General features: G+C 42.6%; 1 long non-coding RNA gene across 1 annotated transcript in view; it reads left to right on the top strand.

Moving 5' to 3' along the window:
- The window catches only part of LOC134347479 (uncharacterized), a 67,181-nt gene that overhangs the window by 31,953 nt on the left and 7,816 nt on the right, over positions 1 to 27,412 (top strand). Inside the window, exon 2 of the long non-coding RNA XR_010018170.1 lies at positions 23,690 to 23,785. This is a non-coding gene — a long non-coding RNA (uncharacterized LOC134347479). The remainder of the gene's footprint in view (positions 1 to 23,689; positions 23,786 to 27,412) is intronic.

Genomic DNA, 27,412 nt, shown 5'->3' with positions numbered 1-27,412 from the left:
GGGTTCAAAGGACGTTCACAAAAATGATTTCAGGTTTGAATGACTTGTCATGTGAAGAGCGTTTGATGGCTTTGGGCCTGTATTCTTTGGAATTCAGAAGAGTGAGGGGTGACCTCATTGAAGCCTATTGAATGATGAAAGGCCTTGATAGAGACTATCTGGAGAGGATGTTTCTTATGGTGAGGAAGTCTAAGAGCAGAGGATACAGCCTCAGAATAGAGGGGTGGCCTTTTAGAATGGAGATGAGGAGGAACTCCCTCAGCCAGCGAGTGGTGAATGCGTGGAATTCATTCACAGGCAGCCGAGAAGGCCAAGTCTTTATGTATATTTAAGACAGAGGTTGATAGATTCTTAATTGGTCAGGGCATGAAGGGATACAGGCAGGAGATTGGAGTTGAGAGGAAAAATGAATCAGCCATGGTGAAATGGCAGAGCAGACTCGACGGGCCAAATGGCCTAATTCTGCTCCTATGTCTGATGATGATGATGATGATGATGATGAAGATGGTATTAAATCCTAGAAGGTTACAGACAGGTTTAGAAAGCAGTTTATAAAACATATGGAATTCTATACAATAAATGGAAGCACAAGATTCAAGATTGGAGAAAGCAAGCAGTGCGGTCATTTTTTTTTGGCACATTGATGATCCTTTCAGTTATGTGCTCTCCACTGCAAACTTCTGTAATGTTCAAGGACTTCCTGTCCAGGGAAGGAGGGTGGACAGAGAGATAAATGGCAGTCAGAGGTCCAGTGAGGTGGAGCTGAAGTGCAACAGATCTCTTAAGTCAGGGTGAAGGGGTACTTGCTTTGTGCAGATATTTGTTTTCTTTATTTATGTTGCCCAGATTAATGAATCAACTTTCTGGCTGATGTATAGACATCAGGTTCGGACAACCAGGTTCAGACATTCTTGGCTTAATTTCCTTTTATCGAGATCATAACCCAAGCACAAAGACTGAAAGATTGAAGTAGGTTTTATTCCAAGGGTGATATAACTGTTTACCCTGGCCGCAACCACTCAATTCAGGCTGGACTGTAACCAGATTGGCCTCTCGCTCAGTACTGCGCTCCTCTCTAACCACTCTTTAAGCTCTGTAGTCAAGATTTTGGGATCGGAGCTATCAGGAATTTGCAAGTTCCAATCCTGCTCCAGTGAATTGAACATGTAATCTCACCTATGGTTCTTCAGTATTGTGGGAACGCTGTGTTATCAGAGATAATGGCCCGAACATTCTAATTCCTGTTGCTGGAACAAAGTGATTATGAGAATCAGTCGTTCCAAAGCAGAGCGTCATTTCAAAATGAGTTACTGGGCTCTTTCCACTTCTGCCTATTTGTACTGAGGACACAGCTGCTGCACATCAAAGAACACTGAGTTTAAAACTGAACAACACAGGGGCAGGCCTTTCCTCTCACAATGTCTGTGTCAAATGTGATGCTGAACTAAATTAATTCTCTTCTGCCTAAACCTGATCCTCATCACTGCAATCCCTGAATATTCGCCAGTCTATCTAAAAGCCTCCTAAACATCTCTATTGTATCTGCTTCCAGTTACAGACTCCACCTGGCACCCTGTCCCAACAGCCACTAGTCTCTACATTAAAAAAAAGACTTGGCACATGGAACATATAACTTAAGAGTAGTACAACACATTACTGGTCCTTCAGCCCATGATGTTGTGCTGACTCTTCCACCTATTCCAAGATCAATCTAACCAATCTTTCCCACACAGCCCTTCATTTCTCTTTCATCCATATGCCTAACTAAGAGTCACTTCGATGTTAGTTAATGACTATGTGGCAATGTGTTACATGCATTTACCACTCTGTGTAAAAAAAAACCTACCTCTGACAACCTTCTTATACCTTCCTCCAATCATGTTAAAACTATGCCCTCTCGTGTTATGCCGTTCTGGGAAAAAAATTGCTGGCTGTCCACTTTATCTATGCCACTTGTCATTTTATACACCTCTATCAAGTCACCTCTCATCCTCCTTCATTCTAAAGAGGAAAGCCCTACCTTACTCAGCCTTTCCTTGTGAGACATATTCTTCCTTAGGTTGTACCTGGATCTTGTATTGCTCTGGATCTCCAGTCTTGAATGCCACAGAGCCAGCCCTCAGCAGACTACGATTCTCCTGGTTCATCCACAATAGCAATACCTTCATCAGGCTGCTGCTTATTGATTGCAGCTCAGTGTTCAACACCATCATCCCACCAATACTAAGCAACAAGCTCCAAAATCTGTGCCTCTGTACCTCCCTCGGCAAATGGATCCTCGATTTCCTCATCAGGAGACCACAGTCAGCGCCAACAATCAGCAAAGGCGCACCTCAAGTTTGTGTAATAAGCTCACTGCTCTACTCTCTCTACAGCCATGAATGTGTGGCTAGGCACAGTCTGAACGCCATCTATAAATTTGCCGATAACGCAACTATTGTTGGCAGAATTTCAGGTAGTGATGAGGAGGTGTGAGGTTGGTCAACTGGCGGAGTGGTGTTACAGCAACAACCTTGCACCTAACGTTAGTAAGACCTCACTGAGGGATCAGAGGTGGAAAGAGTGAGCAGTTTCAAGTTCCTGGGTATCATTATCTCTGAAGATCTATGGATGCAATTACAAAGAAGTCTGATGGAAGCTATATTTCATTAGGAGTTTGAGACTTGGTACGTCACTAAAACCTCGAGCGAATTTCTGCAGGTGGAAGGTGGAGAGCATTCTGACAGGTTGCATCATGGTTTGGTATAGAGTAGCCACTGTGCAGGATCAGAAAAGACTGCAGAGGACTGCAGACTCACCTGGCTCCACTGTGGGCATTGGCCTTGCCGCATCGAGAAAATCTTCAGGGGGTGATGCCTCAACAAAAGCTGCATCCATCAGTTGGGACCCCCATAACACAGGACACGCCCTCCTCTCATTGCTACTATCAAGGAGGAGGTACGTGGCCTGAAGACGCACACTCAATATTTTAGGAGCAGTATCTTCCCCTCTGCCATCAGATTTCCGAATGGGCAATGAACCCACGTACTCTACCTCACTATTTTTTTAACGCAAACACGAGAAAATCTGCAGATGCTGGAAATTCAAGCAACACACACAAGATGCTGGTGGAACGCAGCAGGCCAGGCAGCATCTATAGGAAGAAGTACAGTCGACATTTCGGGTCGAGACTGTCAGACAGAGGAAGCTGGATCTCTCAGTGGCCACACATTTTAATTCCATGTCCCATTTCCATTCCAATATGTCAATCCATGGCCTCCTCCACTGTCAAGATGAAGCCACACTCAGGTTGGAAGAACAACACCTTATATTCCGTCTGGGTAGCCTCCAACCTGTTGGCATGAACTTTGATTTCTCTAACTTCCGTTAATACCCCTCCTCCCCTTCTTATCCCTTCCCTTATTTATTTATCTATCTATCTATCTATCTATCTATCTATCTATCTATCTATTTATTTATTTATTTATTTATTTATTTATTTATTTATTTATTTATTCGTTCATTCATTCATTCATTCATTCATTCTTTTTCTCTCTTTCACTCTCACAATAACTCCTTGCCTGTTCTCCATCTTCCTCTGGTGCTCCCCTCCCCCTTTCTTTCTTCCAAGGCCTTCCGTCCCATGATACTCCTCTTCTCCAGCCTTGTATCCCTTCTGCCAATCAACTTCCCAGCTCTTGGCTTCATCCCTCCCCATCCTGTCTTCTCCTAACATTTCAGGTCTCCCCCTCCCCCTCTCACTTTCAAAACTCTTACTATCTCTTTTTTCCGTTAGTCCTGACGAAGGGTCTTGGCCCCAAACGTCGACTGTACCTCTTCCTATAGATGCTGCCTGGCCTGCTGCGTTCACTAGCATTTTGTGTGTGTTGCTCACTACTTTTTTTTTCTTTTTTAGGCACTCTTTTTGCACTAATTATTTAATATATATACAGCGCCTATAAAAAGTATTTACCCCCCTTTAGAAGTTTTCATGTCTTACTGTTTTTCAACTTTGAACCACAGTGAATTTAATTTGGCTTTTTTGACACTGATCAACAGAAAAAGACACTTTCGTGTCAATGTGAAAACAGTTCTCTACAAAGTGATCCAAATTAAATTACAAATATAAAACAAAAATTACAATCTTTGTCATTTATAGTATATTTATGCATTGCATTGTACTACTGCTGCAAAGCAACACATTTCATGACATACTTCAGTGATATTAAACCTGATTCTAATTCTGATTTTCTAATCCAAGCAACATACTGTTAAATCCTCTCTGTACCCATTCTAAAGCTTCCACATACTTCCTAGAAGGAGGCAAATTGAACTTGCCCACAAATCTCCCTTAAATGCTCCCCCTCTCACTTTGAATGGTTACTAATAGGTAACCGTTCTCTGAAATCCAAGCTGCTCTCTTTGACCCCTGCCTGAGCCTCTGACCAAACCCCTTTCGGCATCAAGTCAAGTGTTGCAGAATTTTGTGATATTAGGCTCTTGTCCAAACTGTCATTGGTGCTCCATGCAAATATCTCTTGGCACACCAGTGCTGGTCCCAATGAATCTCTCAGCTACCACTGTATTCAGATTAGCATTTAAACCAAGGCCCCATCTCTCCTCAGCCCAAGCGGTGCAAAGTTGTTTTCCTTGTGATCACAGCCAGGAGGCTAAGGCAATCCATGGGCCGTCAGAAACAGCAAACCGTATCCTGCATAGTGTTAAAGGCCAAACTGAGATTATTATTGTCCTGAATTTAGCTTTGGCATTTTTTCTGTGCTAAGATTTTGAATACTTACAATTATTGGCATCCCATGCTGCTGCAGCAGACTTTTCATAAACAGGACCTGTTAGGCTATCAGAAAAGCATGCTGGAAAGAAATGTTATTTTATACCTTTGTCTGGAAAATCCGTCACTTAAAAGAACTGCTAAGTGGAGGAATAAACATGAAAAAAATGTCTAGTGCAGATTTCCTGTCTTGTCCAGACACAGTTAGACATCCACAATTGTGCCAGCAGTTTTTGATCATTATATGATAAGTGTTCCAGACTGCACAACAACAACAAGTTAACAGCCTGTGGCTGTGGAACAGACGCTTACGAATTTCATGTCAGTTCAAAAGAGCTGGCCAACCAATTCATGTTCTTTCGACAGCAGTCAGTGCAGAGGGATACGGCTATCTGTACCAAACTGTGGGCAGAAGCCATCAGAGACTGTAGTACCAGCAGGAGAGCACCAATCTACATGGCAGTATCAGCTCTCCAATCTCTGGTGAAAGCTGGCCGCAGGCAGCTATGATTCAGTGCCTGCCTAGGATTGTGTGAGGCATTAGTCAGCCAATAGACCTGCCCCACCCACCCCCTTCAGTCTCCTGTGTACAGTGAAAGACCTCACCTTTTCTTTGGGTTCAGTTCCATTTCTTTGGCTGGATTTGTTCCCCATTAACTTCTCACCCCTAAATTCCTCCACCATATGCTGGTTGCATACACCCTGCCCAGTAGGCTCAAGGCAAGATAATCCAAGACTTTTGGAAATGGTAAGATACTATGGCAGTACACTTGGACCTAGCAACTGCATGATCCTAAACATGAAATAGTCTTCAGATGCTCGAAACCCAAAACCTCACGTACAAAATGCTGGAGAAACTCAGCAGGCCAGGCAGCATCTATGGATGTTTCAGGCCGAGACCCTTCTTCAGGACTGACAAGGAAGGGCAAAGCTGCCAGCATAAAAAAGGAAGGGAAGGAAGCTATCTGGAACATGATAGGTGAAGCCAGGTGGGTGGAAAATGTCAAAGGCTGGAGAAGAATGAATCTGATAGGAGGGAAGAGTGAATCATAGAAGAAAATGAGACCCAGACAGAATATAAGATATTGTTCCTCCACCCTGAGGGTGGCCTCATTTTGACACAAGAGGAGGCCATGGACTGAAATGTCGGAATGGGAATGGGAATGGGAGTTGAAATGTTAGGCGACCAGGACCGGGGAAGTCTTGTTTGTGGTGGAAGGAGCGGAGGTGCTCAATGAAGTGGTCCCCCAATTTAAACTGGTCTCACTAATGAAGAGGAGGCCACACTGGGAGCACCAGACACAATAGACAACCCCTGCAGATTCACAGGTGAAGTGTGGCCTCACCTGGAAGGACTGCCTGGTGCTCTGAATGGAGGTGAGTGAGTAGTTGCATGGGGAGGTGTAGCACTTATGTCCCTTGTAGGGGTAAGTGTTGGGAGAGAGATCAGTGGGGAGGGATGAACTTACAAGAGAATTGCGGAGGGAGCAATCCCTGCGGAAAGTGGTGGCAGGAGGTATAAAAATATAATTTGTGGTAGGATCCCTTTGGAATGTCGGAAGTTGTGGAGGATAATGTGTTGGATATGGAGGCTGATGGAGTGGTAGGTAAGGACAAAAGGAATTCTATCATTGTTAAGGTGGTGGGAAGATGGGGTGAGATGTGATGTTTGGGAAATGGAGAAGATGCAAGTGAAAACAATATCAATAATGGAGACATCGAAATGCCACTCTTTAAAGAAGGAGGACATCTCTAATGTCCTGGAATGGAAAGCTGAAGACTGAGAACAGACGTGGCAGAGGTGGAGAGAAAAAGGAATAGCTCTCTTTACAGGAGATAGGGTGGGAAGAAGAATAATCAAGATAACCATGGGCATCAGCAAGTTTATGAAAGATAATGTGAGACAGTTCATCACCAGAGATAGAGAGAGAGAATGAGGAAGAGGAGGGAGGTGTCAGAGATGGACCAAGTGAATTTAAGGACAGGGTGAAAGTTAGAGACATATTTGATAAAATTGACGAGCAGGGCAAGAGTTGGGGAGTGTTACTGGGGAAGGATTTGAACATGGACTGTTCAACGAAAAGGCATAATCCAATTTTTCAGGTGGCTGTTGAATAATATCAGTTAAATACCAAGGGAATTTCCATGTTTTTCTTTGAATACTGGAACCATTCACTTTTACCTACTTCTGGATCTTGAATAGTTCAACATTGAGAGAGTGCTGCACCAATGTACATGCCGAGTTTGAACTGAGATCTCAGTTGAGGCCTATCTGGCCTCTTTGGGAGGTGTGTGAGATTCTGTTATTCAAAAAAAAAGGGAAATTCCCTCAGTGATTCCCTATAATATTACTCAATGAACAACTCAAAAATCAGAGTACACAGTTGCTACCTCATTACTGGCTGTGGAGATTTGTTGCCCGAAAATTGGTTGACTGGTTTTCCTACAGTACAACAGCAAACATACTGTACCTGATTGGCTGTTCAGGAATGTTTAACATTGTTTGAAGTTGTGATAATGCAAGGCTGTCCCTTAATAGGTAAATTGTATAAAGTTAGATGACAGTTGACATTTTATTAGGTTTATATCTTTTTTACCAATGAATACTTACAGGTATGTCATCCAAAGGAAAACGAAGTGACCCTCTCCTTCATCAATAAAAACCAAATGCGTTGAAATAAAACATCTCTTTGAAACCTAGGTATATTGGCCTCTGTTGTCATAACATGATGTGTTTGTTCATTCACTATTACGTGTTGAATGTACACCCAGTGGCCACTTTATTCAGTACAGGACTGGAACCCGGTGAGGTCTTTTGCTTCTGTAGTCCATTCACTTCAAGATTCAACGTGCTGTCTGTTTACAGATGGCCAAGGTCACTTAAATCACATTTCTTCCCCATTCTGATGTTTGGTCAACAACTGGACCTCTTGACCATGTCTGCATACTTTTATGCATTGAGTTGCTGCCATGTGTCTGGCTGATTAGATATTTGTGTATAGGTCTGCCTAGCAAAGTGGCCACTCAGTGTATATCGAATTATATTTGATTATATTATGCAGCCCAATGTGAAGTGACTACTTGAAGAGTATATTTTACTTGGTTTATGGAGCGTTTACAATTTCATGAATTTGCAACATCAGAACTGGAATTTCTCAAGATGACAATATGAACAAAAATACTGATTTATATAATGTAATAAGAAATCCTGGTGATATTATTTCCCAAGATTCCCAGTATCATACAAAAGTATTTCACCTTCAAATCTGTTGGGATACTTTCCTGGATCCTGTACCTCCTCTATACTGGTGAGACCCAACGTAAATTAGCGAATGGCTTTGCTGAGCACCTCCACTCCATCTGCAAAAAGCAGAATTTCCCAGCGGCCAACCATTTTAACTTCTATCCACATTTCCATTCCGACATGTCAGCCCATGACCTCCTCTACTGCCATGAGGGGGCCACTCTCAGGTAGGAGGAGAAACAACTTTATTCCATCTAGGTAGTCTCCAACTTATGGCATAAACATCGATTTCTCCAACTTCCTTCGCTTTTTGTCAGTTTCACACTCTGGCCTCTTATCTCATCTCCTCACCTGTCCATCACCTCCCCTGGTGCCCCTCCTCTTTTTCATTCTCCCATTGTACACTCTCCTCTCCTATCTGATTCCTTCTTCTCCAGCCCTTTGCCTTTTCCAACTATCACCTCCCAACATTTTACTTCAACCCCTCTCCCCCATCCACCTGGCTTTGCCCATCATCTTCCAGCGTGTCCTTATTCTCCCCTCTTCTTATTTGAACATCCTCCTCCATCCTTTCCAGTCTTGAAGAAAGGTCTCAGCACAAACATCAACTGTTTACTTCCATAGATTCTGCCTGGCCTGCTGAGTTCCACCAGCATTTTGTGTGTGTTGCTCTGGATTTCCAGCACCTACAGAATCTGATTGTGTTAATCATGTGTCGGTGGCCAAGTGGTTAAGGCGTTGGTCTAGTCATCTGAAGGTCGCTAGTTCAAGCCTCAGCTGAGGCAGAGTGTTGTGTCCTTGAGCAAGGCACTTAACCACACATGGCTCTGTAACAACACCGGTGCCAAGCTGTATCGGCCCTGGCCCTTCCCTTGGACAACATCGGTGGCGTGGAGAGGGGAGACTTGCAGCATGGGCAACTGCCAGACTTCCATACAACCTTGCCCAGGCCTGCGCCCTGGAAACCTTCCAAGGCGCAAATCCATGGTCTCACGAGACTAACGGATGCCTATAATTACTTTACAAAAGGAAATTGCTTTAATCTTTATATTCAGAGATGTGCAATCTACAGCTGATTTATTTCGATTCTCAAGGATGAAAATGCAGATGAATTAAGACTTCAGAATTCAGAATTTAACTAAGCATGGTCAGTATAAAAGAAGAGAAAACTAAAGTGGCTGTCTGGATTTTCAGATATGTTCCAGCTCTGGACACACAGAAAGCAAATTGAGTATTGAACTTCCAGAAAAACTTAAACCAATTCAAATAGCTCTATTTCTCAGAACGCAATGCATACCCACAATAAATTCATCTGGGATAAATACGGATGCAAAGCTACTCTATGCCATGGAAGTCAGACATAAACTAGCAAAGTGTCAGTAGAAAGTAAACATAAGGGTTAGATTTTATCCAGTTAGCCAATAGGTTGGAAAATCAAAGCCTTTGTGGAAAATAATGGCACGGAAAAGACCACAGAAATCAATATCATAGCAACAACCAAATACCAAATTGTGAATCTCGCTTTCTCCGTCAGCTAGGTTATGATGGTAAAAATTATCCAAAACATTGCTGTATGGTTCTCAGAAGTTTTATTTATCAGGGATGCTCATTAGTAGAATTGTGGCAAAGTGGAGTCCTTGATTACGCTCTGCGACAAGCTACCAAAGATCATGACAAGCTTGGTTTTACCATAAAACCAGGGCGAACCAAAAGGGTCAGACCAGTTACACTCACAGATCTCGATTTTGCAGATGACATAGTCCTGCTCTCTGACCAGATGGAGGAAGTACAGCAGCTACTGACAAAAGTGGAAATAGAATGCAATAAAGTTGGACTTCACCTAGACGCTAAAAAGACAGAGTACATGGCGTTTAACTACGACGAAGGTACTCTCAAGACCGTAGAGAATGATACCATTCAGAATGTCTTTGACTACATGTACCTCGGGTCAAGAATGATGAGTTTGGAGAAGGACATAAAGATACGGAAGGTGCTGGCGTGGAGGGCTATGAACGACATGAAGGAAATCTGGAAGTTGAACCTGACCAGAGGGCTTAAAAAGAGGAATTTCATAGCAGTCATAGAGTCCATTCTCACATATGGATGTGAGACGCGGACACTCACCAAGATTATACGAAAGTCTCTAGATGGTTGCTATACACGAATGCTCCGGATGGCCCTTGATGTGAGTTGGCAACGGCACATGACGAACGTTGAGCTCTATAACAACCTACCGATGCTCTCCACTAAAATCGAGGTGAGTAGACTGCAACTAACGGGGCACTATCTACGCCACCCTGAGCTACCTGCCAGCCTAGTCATCATATAGGAGCCCAAGCATGGGAGGATGAACCCTGGGCGCCGCCCCAAGACTATGGTCAACACGCCCCTAGAAGACAGCGGCGTGGCTAATGTAGATGAACTGAACACACTGATGAGGGAGAGGGAGAAGTGGAGAGTCCGTCATCGTGCCCAACGCTGGCCCCCTAGGCCTGAGTCGACGTAGTAGTAGAAGTAGTGGTAGTAGTAAAGTGGACTGGTGTGAAAAAAACATCTGATCCATGCAATTTTCTTTCCATATGACTCTTTCCAAACATCTCAGTATTTTCTTTTTGCTCATTCCACTCCTTTTTGAAGGCACCTTTGAAACTGTTATCCCTAAGTATGCAATGGAATTGAGTGCTCATCAATTATTTCTCCATTTCTCCATTTCCACAGTCATGTAATATTATCCATATCCTGTTGTATTAACTGGAAATGCCATTTTAAATTCTTGTAGAAGCCCAATTGAATACTGACCATTACATATTATGGCAAGCAAACTGTTACACTATATCAGCAATCAAATTAAGGGAAGTGGTTATTCCATTGCAATTCATCCAACATAGCAAATATGTATTTCCAAAATACTTGTGCATTATGTATTAGACAGATGGTTTGTTTCTGTCTTTCTCAATGCCGTAGTGTCAATCTGTCGGCTAACCCTAGTTCCATTGATGGTATTAATCCAGAAATGGTTATATGTGCTGCTCTGTCCAAGAATTTTTTCAGTAGGCAGTACTTGCCTCCAATTCCATTATTCACCATCTGCAGAGTCTTTGCTTTATGAATAATCTTCATCGTAACATTGAATTACTAAAATACACAGTCTTACTGATGGGCATGGGTGAAGTTGAAGTATTGATTGGTTGTTGAGATAATGGTGTTGATTTGAGCAAGTTTTGCACCAGGCTTCATGTTGCTGGCAATAATTAATTTAATAGTTGTCCTGCTTTATTGTAAACTTTCCAACTGCCTGTTCAGCACTGGAAACTCATCAATTAGGACATGTGGGCAACCTAGAGGCTCCATTACAGAGATGAGACTTCAGGATTATTTTAAGAAGAGAAAGAAGGAGGCAGGGGACCAGGAGCAGCTGGAATTTATTCTTTGTAAATTGATAAATCATTTGTGTTATTGCTTCCTTCAAAATAATAAATGATCTTTTCTTTAAGCACCAGTGGTTAGTTAGCTCTTTGCTACTTCTACCGTACTGAGCACCTGCGTCTTAATGAACAAAGTCCACTTTTATATCAGATTCACTAATTATGCCACAAGGCACCAGATTAAATACATTGGTGAGGTGTCCACTGAATTTTGGGAAACTGACTCTGAAAATCAAACTGGAAAGGTGGAAGATGGGTACTTTGTGACAGATTTTGATCTCACCATCGGAAAGTTCTCACCTAAAAATTCTGTAATCAGATAAAAAAAATTGATCTCCAAGTGTAAATGTTACGTAAGGTCAATGTAATGCAAGATTCATGCTCACATTGCGTGACTAGTGCATACCAAACTCTACATAAGGTCATATGCCTTTGTTCATAACCCCCACATCACAAGGCAAATTTCCCAATGTGGAAGCTATTGGTCACACTCTTGCTAAGGCTGCAAGCTTAAATACACATCTGTTGTGTGGACTTTGCCAAAGGATTGATTGATACAATATATGCACGTTTTACCTTTTGATACCAAAGGCAATATTTCATGGAAAACTGTTCTATTTGAATGCAGCAGTGTCCAAAGCTTAAAATGTCCCTGATATCTTTGAAACTCAGTACCAAATTATTCTACTACAAAGAAATATTGTTGCATTTGAATTTTAATGCTCATTTGGACTAACATAATGATTTTCGGATTCTTCCAGATGATTCTTAATACAAGTCTGCCAATACAACATAAGGAATTACACTAAATTGCAATGCTAAAATTGCTGCAATGCAACTTCTGTGTCCCACTATAATATGTCCTGATAGCCCATGATCAACACTTTATTTGTTCCCTCATTTGAGTTTGAGAGTTTTATTGGACATGCTTGAGCTAGTTAGATCTCAACTGCAGTATAGTGTATAGATCTCAGAATCAGAATCAGGTTTTTTATCACCGGCATGTGACGGGATATTTGTTAATTTAGTAGCAGCAGTTTAACGCAACACATAATTAATAAAAATATAATAATAAATAAGTAAATCTTATTCAGTATACTTTATACAGTATATGTATATTGGATAGATTCAAAATTGTACAAAAATCAAAAATATTATATATTAAAAAAGTGAGGTAGTGTCGAAGGGTTCAATGTCCATTTAGGAATCAGATGACAAAGGGAAAGAAGCTGTTCCTGAATCACTGAGTGTGTGTCTTTAGGCTTCTGTATCTCCTACCTGGTGTTAACAGTGAGAAAAAGACATGCCCTGGGTGCTGGAGGTCCTTAGTAATGGACGCTGCTTTTCGTTGCTCCTTGAATATGTCCTGGGTACTTTCTAACATCACCTTATAGAAAATATGTGTTAACGCCAAATAAGGAGATAAAAATATTTATGAAGATGCTTCCTGGATTGCAAAAAAAAATTATAGCTATCATGATAAACTGGTTAAGTTGAGTTGTTTAGTAAAGAGATTTAATTTAAGACATGCAAGACTGAAACACTTAGACAAGGGAAACAGAAAGATACCACCTAATTCTTTTAGAGGGCTTAGAAACTAGTTGGTACACTGTAGATTAACATCATTCCACCACTAAGATCCCACCACTAAGCACATCTTTCCCTCACCCCTCTCTCTGCTTTCCGCAGGGATCGCTCCCTACGCGACTCCCTTGTCCATTCGTCCCCCCCATCCTGCCCCACTGATCTCCCCCCTGGCACTTATCCTTGTAAGCAGAACAAGTGCTACACATGCCCTTACACTTGCTCCCTTACCACCATTCAGGGCCCCAGACAGTCCTTCCAGGTGAGGCGACACTTCACCTGCGAGTCGGCTGGGGTGATACACTGTGTCTGGTGCTCCCGATGTGGCCTTCTATATATTGGCGAGACCCGATGCAGACTGGGAGACTGCTTTGCTGAACACCTATGCTCTGTCCGCTAGAGAAAGCAGGATCTCCCAGTGGCCACACATTTTAGTTCCACATCCCATTCCCATTCTGATATGTCTATCCACAGCCTCCTCTACTGTAAAGATGAAGCCACACTCAGGTTGGAGGAACAACACCTTATATTCCGTCTGGGTAGCCTCCAACCTGATGGCATGAACATTGACTTCTCTAACTTCCGCTAATGCCCCACCTCCTCCTCGTACCCCATCCGTTATTTATTTATATACACACATTCTTTCTCTCTCTCTCTCTCCTTTTTCTCCCTCTGTCCCTCTGACTGTACCCCTTGCCCATTCTCTGGGTTTTTCCCCCGCCTCCCCCTTTTCCTTCTCCCTGGACCTCCTGTCCCATGATCCTCTCATATCCCTTTTGCCAATCACCTGTCCAGCTCTTGGCTTCATCCCTCCCCCTCCTGTCTTCTCCTATCATTTTGGATCTCCCCCTCCCCCTCCCACTTTCAAATCTCTTACTAGCTTTTCCTTCAGTTAGTCCTGACAAAGGATCTCGGCCCGAAACATCGACTGTACCTCTTCCTAGAGATTCTGCCTGGCCTGCTGCGTTCACCAGCAAATTCGATGTGTGTTGCGTAGATTAACATCATTAATGTCATTGCGTAACACAGCACAGAATCAGATTTGAGGATATTTGAGAAAAATATATTTCACCCAAATGGCGGGTAGTGCAGACATTAAAAACATTGCCTGAGCATTTGAAGACTCGTGACCTGAAGTGAAGCCCTCATTGGTTGGGGTCGACCATGGATGCTCTGTCCTGGATGTCTAGATATGCAGGGCTAGGCAGTATGATATGGAGAGCAAGCTGTTGCCCATGTCGCAAGCTCCTCCTCTCTGCGCATCTGATGAACCCAAAGGAACAGCAGAGACCAATACAGTTGGTACTGGCAGCATCAGACAAGTTCAGTCAGAATTGAGCTCAACGTAGGGCTGCCTTATGGACTCCAGCTCCATACTTTTCCCTCGGGATTTACTCCTGAAACCTTCTCCACGAGTGGGTACAGTCACAAGGCAACATAGGTTTAAGATCAGAGTTTTTCTTCTCCCAGATGACTTGCTGATCATGGCTAATGAGCGCTATCTGCTTGAATGTGACTTGAAGGGCTATTGTAAAAGGGCTAGGAATTGGGATTAACCCAGAATCTATTGTTATCTGGTTTGTTACTATATATTACTTGGAGTTTCATGAAAGCAGGTGTAGGAGAAAGTCCATCTTATAGTGTCATGCTCGACAGCAATGATGAAAGAATTTCCTCAATTAGCTTACCAGGTAGAGATAATAGACAGCATAACTCTCAAGTTAAGTGTTTCAATTCTGGTACTGAGTTAGTTGACCTGAACCAAGTCAGCAAATGTGGTGCTGAGGCAAATCCTAATGATGAGGATCTCTCAGCCTGAGGAAGGGTCTTGGCTGAAAACTTTGGCTGTTCATCCCTCTCCATAGTAGCTGTATGACCCGCTGAGTTCCTCCAGTATTTTATATATGTTGTTCAGGGTCTCCCTGCCACTTTGAGAGGAGCTGGGCAATTGAAAAACAAACCTGATATCGAACAAATTGCACAATCTGTTCGATCATTATTGTACTGTAGACATATTAAGAGGGACTTAAGGAGGAAACCCATGTGGTCACAGGGAGTATGTACAAACTCCTTAGAGACAGTGACAGAATTGAACGCGGGTCGCTGACGCTGTAATAACATTACGTTGTACATGAAGAGTGAAGAACAGTGTGAATTTTGTGCTTCCTTCACAGTATGATTCAAGCAACATCATGTTTCCATGCAGTACAGATTCACAGTGGTCCAATTATGTAGTATTTGCTTGTTCTAGGATTGAAATAACCCCAGATTTGATGAAGTTGCACTACACAGTCATTGTTTATTTTCTCTGATCATACTTCAGAATTAAAAACTTCCACATCTTGACTGTTCCCTTGGCTTGAACTGGGAATTAGCAGTTGCATTAATTAGCTTGCCTTCTCAAGGGAAAAGGAAACATGGCCTGGGCATGTAGCTTAACCTAATACTGCCCACTAGAAATGCTGTGCAGCTGACTTAACAAAACACTACTTGTGTAGGCTCCCAGCTCCAGGAGTGAAATTAGAATTATGTTCAGGATTCCCCGTTCTGATCTTAAACAGTCCAGGGTTAGATTCAAATAAGACAGGGTGGAATATATGCAATATTTTCCCTGAATGCCTCCACTTTGGCTTAAAACAATAACATTCTCCTGAAGTTACCTCAGATCTATGCTCCATGAATATTCTGCAGTGTTGTTCTGATGAACCTCCTGTCAAATTCTGGAATTATTTTCCATAAAAGTGCTCGAGATATTTAGTCTGAATGCTGCTGACGCTTCTGTTTATTTCATTGACTAGGCTGTCCACTTTAGACAGCTTTGAGCCTTTCAGTGGTTCTGAATAGGGGAATATTACTCATCCTAAGAGGACTTGCTGGGTTAAATGATCGTTAAAAACTTGGCATCCTCTTTTCATTCATTACTGGGTTTAACGAAACGAGATGGCTGGAAATAAAATATCTGAACATTAAACTACCAGAGCATTATTTTAAGAAACTGCAGATTTTTCAACAAATTAGCTCATGCATACATGGAGCTATCTAACTAGATTTTTAGAAGTTTGATGCCAGGTTTAGAGCTATTTTACTGTGATGTTCCTTCATGGATTTCTAGGGAAAGAAACAGATATAAGTATTTTGTGTAAAACAATTATGCACAAATAATATGCAAGGGCACATTCATATCATTTGCATACATGTATAAAATGCCATTTTCACAGTTCCTTGGATTGTTATATGCAGTATGAGCTTGCTATCTAAATTAGGGTTTTCTATCTTCTGTCAAAGGGAGGGGTGCATAGAGAGACTGTCTTATTATACATATATGTATTCTACATATTGGTGTGTATGGGGTGTCCAGGGAGGGGTAGCACCTGGAATGAAAGGGCTTGTCATGTCCATTCTCGGGCAGCTCACTCACCTTTAGTCCCTACTGGACACTCAGCTCTCACCTGTGACTCCAAGTAGCCGTTCGCTTGAGACAGTGGCCACACCCCGGTACACCACTTTGACAGGTGGGCTAAACCAGGTGAGGGCAGCCGGCGATCTCATACCCTGGTGGGACAGGGACATGCCTGACCTAACACGCTAAGTCAGCTCAGGTAGACTGGACAAACGAGATCTACAGTGAGATCCAACCGTCAGGAAGATGATACTGCAATGCTCTGTGGAGGGTCAAGGGCATGACAAGGCACAGAAGATGTCATGGACATCCACTGCAGCCAAGGAAGAGCCCAGTTTGTGATATTTGTTCATACCACTAGACCAGGATTTCTGAGGGCGAGAGTGTGGAACTGCCCCAGTGCAATGGCTTTTCCACGTTAAAAACTCTCCCGTACAGGTTTCCTGTCATCATTGGACATGATGGACAACCACCATTCTATATATTAAAACCATTGAGCCATACAGCATGGAAACAGAGCCTTCAGTCAGTTAAGTCTGCACTAAGTCACCGATCACTCTCACTGGAGGCTGGAACTACGCAGAGGTCTAGAAAGAGGAGAAGAGAAGCTGAGGCTTGCTGCTGAAGAAAAGCGCACTCGTCGGAAAAACAGCACCAAGACAACACTGGGGGACAGTGCCTTCAAGTGCAGTCACTGCAGCTGAGATTGTCACTCCCATGTGGGCCTCTACAGCCACAACAGATGCTGCCCTAACGCAGTATAAAGCAAGACTTTCCAGGCGCAGATCCATGGTCTTGTGAGACTAACGGTTGCCACCATAGTTAAGTCACCCATTCACATTAATCTCACAAAGTGGAACTACAACATTATACTTTTTTCTGTTTCTTCCTCCACAAATGCTGCCCAACATGCTGAGCATCCCCAGCATTTCCTCTTTCCACTTCAGATACTCAAAGTCCACTTTTTTTTTGTTTTTTTTTATCAGTTGCTTGAGTTGTTTAATGTGCAGTACGTAACTTTCTGTCCCACATATTTACATTTTACAGGGTTGAGAAGAATCAAAACAGAGTGATTACTGACTGGAACATGTACTTTAGCCACATAGTCAATGCAGTTACTGTAGTCCAGCATGATTCACTTGGAATACTCTTCTATTTAAATTCTTGCTATCATTTCTTTGGGTCAGTATCATGTTTTGTGATTTTATTTTGACAACCACATTCCTTTCAGTGTGGTGTCTTGTGATTTTATTTTGATAACCACATATCTTAATGTGTATAAAAGTCTATTGTTGTCTTACAATTACAGCAACCATTTCTGGTCTTGAATCAGATAGATCCCCACAGCTTCCTATCAGTGTCATGTAAATCGTTCAGAAAGAACTCACAAATTGATTGATGTATTCTTGAGACTCACATCTCATTCTATATTTAGAGTCCCTTCTTGCTCATCAAAAAACTTTTCCTGTAATGGAATTTGCCAGCATGTGAAGAGATTCTCTTGTCAATTGTGAGCTTCTCATTTATCTTTCATTAATTTTCCCACTTAAATGTAGATGCTCTAACCTATCTTGGCATATTTTCTAGTTCAGCGGCCTATTGGCTTCTCAAGAAGTCTTAGAGAATTATTTTTGCTTCTGCACCTTGATAGACCTCCAGCTTTCATGACCACAGTCACACTTTTAACTAGTCTACATTTCAAAGCAATTGGGTTCTACCAACTGAAGAAGCATCAGGAACAAAGGTGATGAACTGAGAGCTTGGATACATACATGGAATTATGATGTAGTGGCCATTACAGAGACTTGGTTGGCACCAGGGCAGGCATGGATTCTCAATATTCCTCGATTTCAGTGCTTTAAAAGGGATAGAGGGGGTGGAAAAAAGGGGAGGAGAGTGACCTTACTGGTCAGGGATACTATTACAGCTACAGAAAGGGTGGGTAATGTAGCAGGATCCTCTTTTGAGTCAGTATGGGTGGAAGTCAAGAACAGGAAGGGAGCAGTTACTCTATTGGGAGTATTCTATAGGCCGCCTGGCAGCAGCAGAGATACCGAGGAGCAGATTGGGAGGCAGATTTTGGAAAGGTGCAAAAATAACAGGGTTATTATCATGGGTGACTTTAACTTCCCTAATATTGATTGGCACCTGATTAGTTCCAAGGGTTTGGATGGGGCAGAGTTTGTTAAGTGTGTCCAGGACGGATTCCTGTCACAGTATGTGGACAGGCTGACTAGGGGGAATGCCATACTAGATCTAGTACTAGGTAATGAACTGGGTCAGGTCACAGATCTCTCAGTGGGTGAGCATCTGGGGGACAGTGACCACTGCTCCCTGGCCTTTAGCAATATCATGGAAAAGGATAGAATCAGAGAGGACAGGAAAATTTTTAATTGGGGAAGGGCAATTACGACGCTATAAGGCTAGAACTTGCGGGTGTGAATTGGGATGATGTTTTTGCAGGGAGATGTACTACGGACATGTGGTCGAAGTTTAGAGATCTCTTGCAGGATGTTAGCGATAAATTTGTCCCGGTGAGGAAGACAAAGAATGGTAGGGTGAAGGAACCATGGGTGACAAGTGAGGTGGAAAATCTAGTCAGGTGGAAGAAGGCAGCATACATGAGGTTTAGGAAGCAAGGATCAGATGGGTCTATTGAGGAATATAGGGAAGCAAGAAAGGAGCTTAAGAAGGGGCTGAGAAGAGCAAGAAGGGGGCATGAGAAGGCCTTGGCGAGTAGGGTAAAGGAAAACCCCAAGGCATTCTTCAATTATGTGAAGAAGAAAAGGATGACAGGAGTGAAGGTAGGACCGATTAGAGATAAAGGTGGGAAGATGTGCCTGGAGGCTGTGGAAGTGAGCGAGTTCCTCAATGAATACTTCTCTTCGGTATTCACCAATGAGAGGGAACTTGATGATGGTGAGGGCAATATGAGTGAGGTTGATACTCTGGAGCATGTTGATATTAAGGGAGAGGAGGTGTTGGAGTTGTTAACATACATTAGGATGTATAAGTCCCCGGGGCCTGACGGAATATTCCCCAGGCTGCTCCATGAGGCGAGGTAGGAGGTTGCTGAGCCTCTGGCTAGGATCTTTATGTCCTCGTTATCCACTGGAATGGTACTGGAGGATTGGAATGAGGCGAATGTTGTCCCCTTGTTCAAGAAAGGTAGTAGGAATAGTCCGGGTAATTATAGACCAGTGAACCTTACGTCTGTGGTGGGAAAGCTGTTGGAAAAGATTTTTAGAGATAGGATCTATGGGCATTTAGAGAATCATGGTCTGATCAGGGACAGTCAGCATGGCTTTGTGAAGGGCAGATCGTGTCTAACAAGCCTGATAGAGTTCTTTGAGGAGGTGACCAGGCATATAGATGAGGGTAATGCAGTGGATGTGATCTATATGGATTTTAGTAAGGCATTTGACAAGGTTCCACATGGTGGGCTTATTCAGAAAGTCAGAAGGCATGGGATCCAGGGAAGTCTGACCAGGTGGATTCAGAATTGGCTTGCCTGCAGAAGGCAGAGGGTCGTGGTGGAGGGAGTACATTCAGATTGGAGGGTTGTGACTAGTGGTGTCCCTCAAGGATCTGTTCTGGGACCTCTACTTTTTTGTGCTTTTTATTAACGACCTGGATGTGGGGGTAGAAGGGTGGGTTGACAAGTTTGCAGACGACACAAAGGTTGGTGGTGTTGTAGATAGTGTAGAGGATTGTTAAAGGTTGCAGAGAGACATTGATAGGATGCAGAAGTGGGCTGAGAAGTGACAGATGGAGTTCAACCCGGAGAAGTGTGAGGTGGTACACTTTGGAAGGACAAACTCCAAGGCAGAGTACAAAGTACATGGCAGGATACTGGGTAGTGTGGAGGAGCAGAGGGATCTGGGGGTACATGTCCACAGATACCTGAAAGTTGCCTCATCGGTGGATAGGGTAGTTAAGAAAGCTTATGGGGTGTTAGCTTTCATAAGTCGAGGGATAGAGTTTAAGAGTCACGATGTAATGATGCAGCTCTATAAAACTCTGGTTAGGCCACACTTGGAGTACTGTGTCCAGTTCTGGTCGCCTCACTATAGGAAGGATGTGGAAGCATTGGAAAGGGTACAGAGGAGATTTACCAGGATGCTGCCTGGTTTAGAGAGTATGCATTATGATCAGAGATTAAGGGAGCTAGGGCTTTACTCTTTGGAGAGAAGGAGGATGAGAGGAGACATTTTTTTTAACATGCATGTGCTTATCTAGGATCTGCCTCTACCACTGTCCCTAGCAGAGTGTTCCACACACTCACCACTCTCTGCATAAAATGCCTACCTCTGTCATCCCGCGATACTTTCTTCCAGTCATCTTATTGCACTATTAGAAAGATTGCTTGTAAAAGTTTTCCAATTTCCTTCCATCCAAGGTATGGTGGAGGCCTTGTGGAAAATTATTTGTACTACGAAGGTTCATTTGTGCTTCCCCACATCTGGATCAGATAACCTGCAGGCTGAGTCATGGAAAGATAAAAGAAGGAAAAGATCATGGCTTATCTTCTCACCAATCTAAAGACGGAGATAAAAGAAGAAAAAAGAATAACCAATTCAGGGAAGCCATTGCAGTTTTTACACTTTTGTCGTGGCTTAAACACAAAATAAGTATGGCAAATACTTAAACACTTGAGTTTTTCTCAGGCCAAACTGGAAACTCATTCATTGAAATTTCAGGAGGCTGTTCAGACCGTTAACCTTTTCATCAACAGTAACAGTGAGCAAAAAAAAATCATCTGCGGGGAAGCAAGGCCTTGAAATCACAGTATTCTTTGAAAGTGTAGGTCCACTCATCTTGACTCTCTGAGGAAGAAAAGCTGATGTCGAGCTTGTATTCCTTTTGACATGGTCCTCATTGGAAGCAATTAGCAATACTGTGGTGTGTAGATGCATAGCACCTCCATCTAAAATCTCTCTAATGCTTTAGAAGAAGCTTTCATCTATCATAATAGACCAATATCTCTGCCAAAATTCCAAGAAGAATTGCAGAAGAGTTATCTCAACAGTTGTCGACTCTTGTCTCATGATGAAATGGCAAGATGGGGAAATTTTGGAAAATTTCTGTGTGATTAATAATTAGTCATCACCAGTGATCTATCAATGTAGTGCACTTTGTATTGGTGGTAATAATCACTGGGTTAACTTGCTCTAGCATTGTTTAGAGATCAAGTAAATAGATGGAGACTGGTTGCAACACTCCTCCAGTGAGGTCGTAGACATAACAATCTTCATACCTTCTTGAAGGTGCAAAATATATTAACCAGGTTCTATGTGATTCTGTGTGATAATTAGATATATCTAAGACAAGAAAATGAACTACTAAGTAACTATTTGAAAATTAAGCTGCAACAATATGGGAAAGGCTTGAGTCTAAAAGTTTTGAGGGGAGGTGAAGGGGATTAATGTAGAAACCTCTTGCTGATATACTGTTATGCTGCACTGGAAATAGATGTTAAAGAGTTTCAAATTCCATTCACAGTACATGCAATGGATTTAAGTCAGTAGAACAGAACCATGCTAACTGCTCCAGCTGATCTATTTCTGACATCTGTGCCTACATGAGCCACTCCCATCCTTTTTTAAATCAGATTAAAACATACTATTACTCTATATTTAACGAGTTTTACATCTGACACATCAATGCTCTTTTCATTCCCGGTAGAGATGTGTTCCACATTTTTATTACCCTTTGGAAAGACAAAACTCTCTCAAAATTGGTTTTAGTTTCATTTTTTACCCATTACATGTTTAATACTTCTGATTTGCCCCTGTAGAAATGTCTTTAGCAGGTCGAGCCAATCAAACTCATTTATTTTCTTTTTGCACTCAGTAAAGTTACTTCTCACCTTCTCTTTTTGAGAGGAAATCCCTCCTTTTCATGCTTGTTCCACGAGACTGTGAAAGGCCCCTCCAATTATTTTACATAACATGGAAGAACGTGCATTCATTATCATTGATTTCCCACAATGCTTCAAGGCCAAAGAAGGTGTTAAGCAAAGCCTTTTCGGTTCAAAGTTCAAAATTCAATGTAAACTTATTATCAAAGTACACATACAGTACATCACCATATACAAGCCTGAGATTCATTTTCTTGCAGGCATACTCAGTAAATCCAAGAAATGTAATAGAATCAATGAAAGACTGAACTGATAGAACAGACAAACAACCAACTTACAACTACAAAAGAAAAGAAAATAATAAATAAATAAATAAATAAATAAGCAATAAATATCAAGAACATGAGATGAAGAGTCCTTGAAAGTTAGTCCATAGGTTGTGGAAACGGTTCAACGATGTGGCGATTGAAGTTGACTGAAGTTATTTCCACTGGTTCAAGAGCATGCTGGTTGAGGGGTAATAACTGTTCCTGAACCTGGTGGTGTGGGTCCTGAGGCTCCTGTATCTACTTCCTGATGGTAGCAGCGAGACGAAGCATGGGTTGGTTAGCGAGGTCCCTGATGATGGATGCTGCCTTCCTGTGACAACGCTCCATGTCATTGTGCTCAACGGTGGGGAGGGCTTTACCCATGAGACTTGGCCATATCCACTACTTTTTGTACGATTTTCCACTCAACGGCCTTGTTGTTTCCACACCAAGCCGTGATGCAACTAGTCAATATACTCTCCACCGTCCATCTATAGAATTTTGTTAAAGTTTTAGATAACATGCTGAATCCATGCAAACTCTGAAGGAACTCCAGAGGCACTGCTGTGCTTTCTTTGTAATTGGACATACATGTTGGGCCCAGGGCAGATCGTGATAACACTGAGGAATTTTAAGTTGCTGACCCTCCCCGGCTCTGATCATCTGATAAGCACTGGCTCATGGCCCTTCGGCTACCTAACTCTGAAGTCAATAATCAGCCCCTAGTTCTTGCTGACATTGAGTGAGCGTTTGTTGTTGTGGCACCACTCTGCTAGATTTTCAGTCTCTCTCCTATGTGCTGATTCATCACCACCTTTGATTCAGCCAACAGCAGCGGTGTCATCAGCAAACTTAAATATGACATACAGTCTGACGCAAGTAGAGCAGGGGGCTAAGCACACCGCCATGCTGATGCAGATTGTGGAGGAGATGTTGTTGATGTAGGGTCTGCAAGTGAGGAAATCCAGGATCCATTTTCTCACAGAAGTATTGAGGCCGAGGCTTTGAAGCTCATTGATTAGCTTTGAAGGGATGATAGTATGGAATTCCAGACTGAAGTTGATAAAAATCATCCTGATGTATACATTTTTGCTGTCCAGATGTTCTAACGTTGAGTGAAGAGCCAACGAAATAGCTTCTGCTGTTGACCTGATGTGACGAATGCCAATTCGGAGTGGATCCAAGTTGTTTCTCAGGTAGGAGTTGACACGTTTCATCACCAACCTCTCAAAGCACTTCATCGCAATGAATGTAATATTCATAGTCATACTTTATTGATCCCGGGGAAATTGGTTTTCGTTACAGTTGCACCATAAATAATAAATAGTAATAGAACCATAAATAGTTAAATAGTAATATGTAAATTATGCCAGTAAATTATGAAATAAGTCCAGGACCAGCCTATTGGCTCAGGGTGTCTGACCCTCCAAGGGAGGAGTTGTAAAGTTTGATGGCCACAGGCAGGAATGACTTCCTATGACACTCTGTGTTGCATCTCGGAAGAATGAGTCTCTGGCTGAATGTACTCCTGTGCCCACCAAGTACATTATGTAGTGAATGGGAGACATTGACCAAGATGGCATGCAACTTGGACAGCATCCTCTTTTCAGACACCACCGTCAGAGAGTCCAGTTCCATCCCCACAACATCACTGGCCTTACGAATGAGTTTGTTGATTCTGTTGGTGTCTGTTACTCTCAGCCTACTGCCCCAGCACACAACAGCAAACATGATAGCACTGGCCACCACAAACTCGTAGAACATCCTCAGCATCATCCGACAGATGTTAAGGGACCTCAGTCTCCTCAGGAAATAGAGACGGCTCTGACCCTTCTTGTAGACAGCCTCAGTGTTCTTTGACCAGTACAGTTTATTGTCAATTCGTATCCCCAGGTATTTGTAATCCTCCACCATGTCCACACTGACCCCCTGGATGGAAACTGGGGTCACCGGTGCCTTAGCTCTCCTCAGGTCTACCACCAGCTCCTTAGTCTTTTTCACATTGAGCTGCAGATAATTCTGCTCACACCATGTGACAAAGTTTCCTACTGTAGCCCTGTACTCAGCCTCGTCTCCCTTGCTGATGCGATAGTGATTGCATAAGCCACAGTGGATGATGGTCATTGAGACACATTATCATTTTCTTCCCTGTGTGGATCGGAAATGCATCTCCACCTCGCTGACAATCAACACTGGCGCACCTCAGTGCTCCACTCTCGCTATGCTTATGACTGTGTGGCTAGGCACAGCACAACTGCCATCTATAAATTTGCTGACAACATAACATTTGTTCGCAGAGTTTCAGATGCAGATGAGAAGGTGTACAGGAGAGAAATATATCAGCTGGTTGAGTGGAGTCACAGTAACAACATCGCGCTCAGTGTGGATTTCAGAAAGGGTAGGATGAGGGATCAGAAGTGGAAAGGGTGAGCAATTTCAAGTTCCTACGTGTCAACCTCTCTGAGGTTCTATTCTGGGCCCTACATATCAATGCAGTTACAAAGAAGGCACAACGGCAGCTATATTTCATTAGGAGTTTGAGGAGATTTGGTATGTCACCAAAGACACTCACAAATTTTGACAGATCTACTGTTGGCTGCATCTAGACATGGGGGGAGGGGGGGAAATCACTGTACGGGATTGAAATTAGCTGCAGGAAGTTGTAAATTCAGTCAGCTCCATTATGAGCACTAGCCTCTGCAGTTTCCAGGACATCCTCAAGAAACAAAGCCTCAAAAAGGCAGCATCTGTCTTCTAGGACCCCATCACCCAAGACATACCATCAGGAAGGAGGTACAGGAGTCTGAAGGCTCAATGATTCAGTAACAGCTTCTTCCCCTCTACCATCTGATTTATGAATGGACATTAAACCCATGAACACTACCTCACTACCTTTTTTTTCCTCTTGTTGCACTACTTATTTAACATTTTTTACATTCATATACTTCTTATTGTAATTTACGGTTTTTATTAATATTATATATTGCATTGTTCTGTTGCCGCATATTGGCAAATTTCATGACATATGCTAGTGAAATTAAACCTGATTCTGAAAGATGTTCTCACGTTGGCCTCAGAGTCTGAAATCAAAGGATTCATCGGGGGCCATGGGAATTTGTGAATGTTCCTCTAGGTTTTGACGGTCAAAGTGAGAATAGAAGGCAGTTGTTTTTCTTCTGTGCTCAATCATGGCTAGAGAACATACCACCAAGGTCAAACTTTATCACCATTTTAACACGCTTTCATTGCAAACATCAATTCATGCATATTAACCATTTTGTCTGATTTAGCAGTATTGGCGGTATTGGTTTATTATTGTCATATTTACTGGTACACAGTGAAAAGCTTGTCTTCCATATTATTCACACAGATTAAATAGCGCATTGAAGTAGAACAACTCAAAGCAATTATAATGCAGAATAAAGTGTAACTGTAACGGAGAAAGTGCTGTGTAGGTAAGCAATGAAGTGCAAGATCATAATGAGGTAGATTGGGAGGTAAGAGTCTAACTGGTTGTACCAGGGAACCTTTTAATAGTCTGATAACAGCAGGATGGAAATTGTCCTTGAGCCTGGTGGCAAGAGCCTGATGGGAGAGGGGAGAAATAAGAAAGTAATGAATGCTCCCAGTTGGTAAGAATCAGCCGGCAGTGTAGTGACATCAGCACTGGACTTCAAGGTGAGTGGCCCTGAGTTCGAATCCAGTTGGCTCCTTGCATGCTTTCCATTTGTGCTGGGTTGAGTGCGGAACTGCAACTCAGCCTCGTAAAAATACGGTCAACTGCCATGGAAACAGCAAAAATGCCACCTGATTCCCCACAAGGTGCAAAAAGGAATGACAATTGATAAGTAGCAGGCCAGGCAGCATCTCTAGGAAGAGGTACAGTCGACGTTTCAGGCCGAGACCCTTCATCAGTCCTGACGAAGGGTCTCGGCCTGAAACGTCGACTGTACCTCTTCCTAGAGATGCTGCCTGGCCTGCTGCGTTCACCAGCAACTTTGATGTGTGTTGCCTGAATTTCCAGCATCTGCAGAATTCCTGTTGTTTGACAATTGATAAGACTGTTTTGTTTTATTTTGTTGCATGACAGGCTGGGCATCTCTGTAACCTAAATGTGCTTACAGCTGTGATCCATTTTGTGAAATATGAAATCAAGGCCATTCCTATTCCATATTACCTTTAGAACAATTTCAAGTTAGTGCATACAGTACATTTTTCAAACTTTGAGTGCTTATTGGTAATTCACTTTAAATTATGTCTCAATATGCCACGTACATGGTGGAAAGTGTAGCAAACATCTTGCACTCAGTGAGTCCTCACTAATCGGAATCAGATGAGTGACCATATTATTGGTGGTGTAATGTGTTTTTCCTCAGATTCCCATGGGACTTTTATCATTTACTAGCAGACAGGACCTGGGTTTAACAACCCATCTAATAATGAGAAACATATTGCTCTGCTGGCATTAGTCCGGGTTACTTAACTTGTTCTTGAGTGAGACCTGAGCCTTTGACCTTCTAATGTGAGACATGCCGCTAAATAAGTTAATTTAACACATGGGATGGTGGGGAGGGGGAAAGTTTAATCCGAGGTGTCTCCTTGTATTCTGATGGGTATGCAGTTAAAAGACTTAGATTTTCCTCTGGGTATGCATTAGTCCTGATTTTAAGCCTCTCTGCAATGGTATCACTGAGTTCCTTTGCACAGATGACATCACATGGGTGTTCCAACATCCAAGTGGTGGAACTTCACTTTGTTCCAACTTGTGAACCATCCAGAGGGAGCTCTAAATCAGTACCATTCTCTAACAAGTTTGTCATAAT

The sequence above is a fragment of the Mobula hypostoma genome, chromosome 6, assembly GCF_963921235.1.
Source record: "Mobula hypostoma chromosome 6, sMobHyp1.1, whole genome shotgun sequence".
Lineage (NCBI taxonomy): Eukaryota > Metazoa > Chordata > Chondrichthyes > Myliobatiformes > Myliobatidae > Mobula > Mobula hypostoma.
The sequence above is the reverse complement of the archived record's forward strand: the minus strand, read 5'-3'. Positions and strand labels throughout refer to the sequence as shown.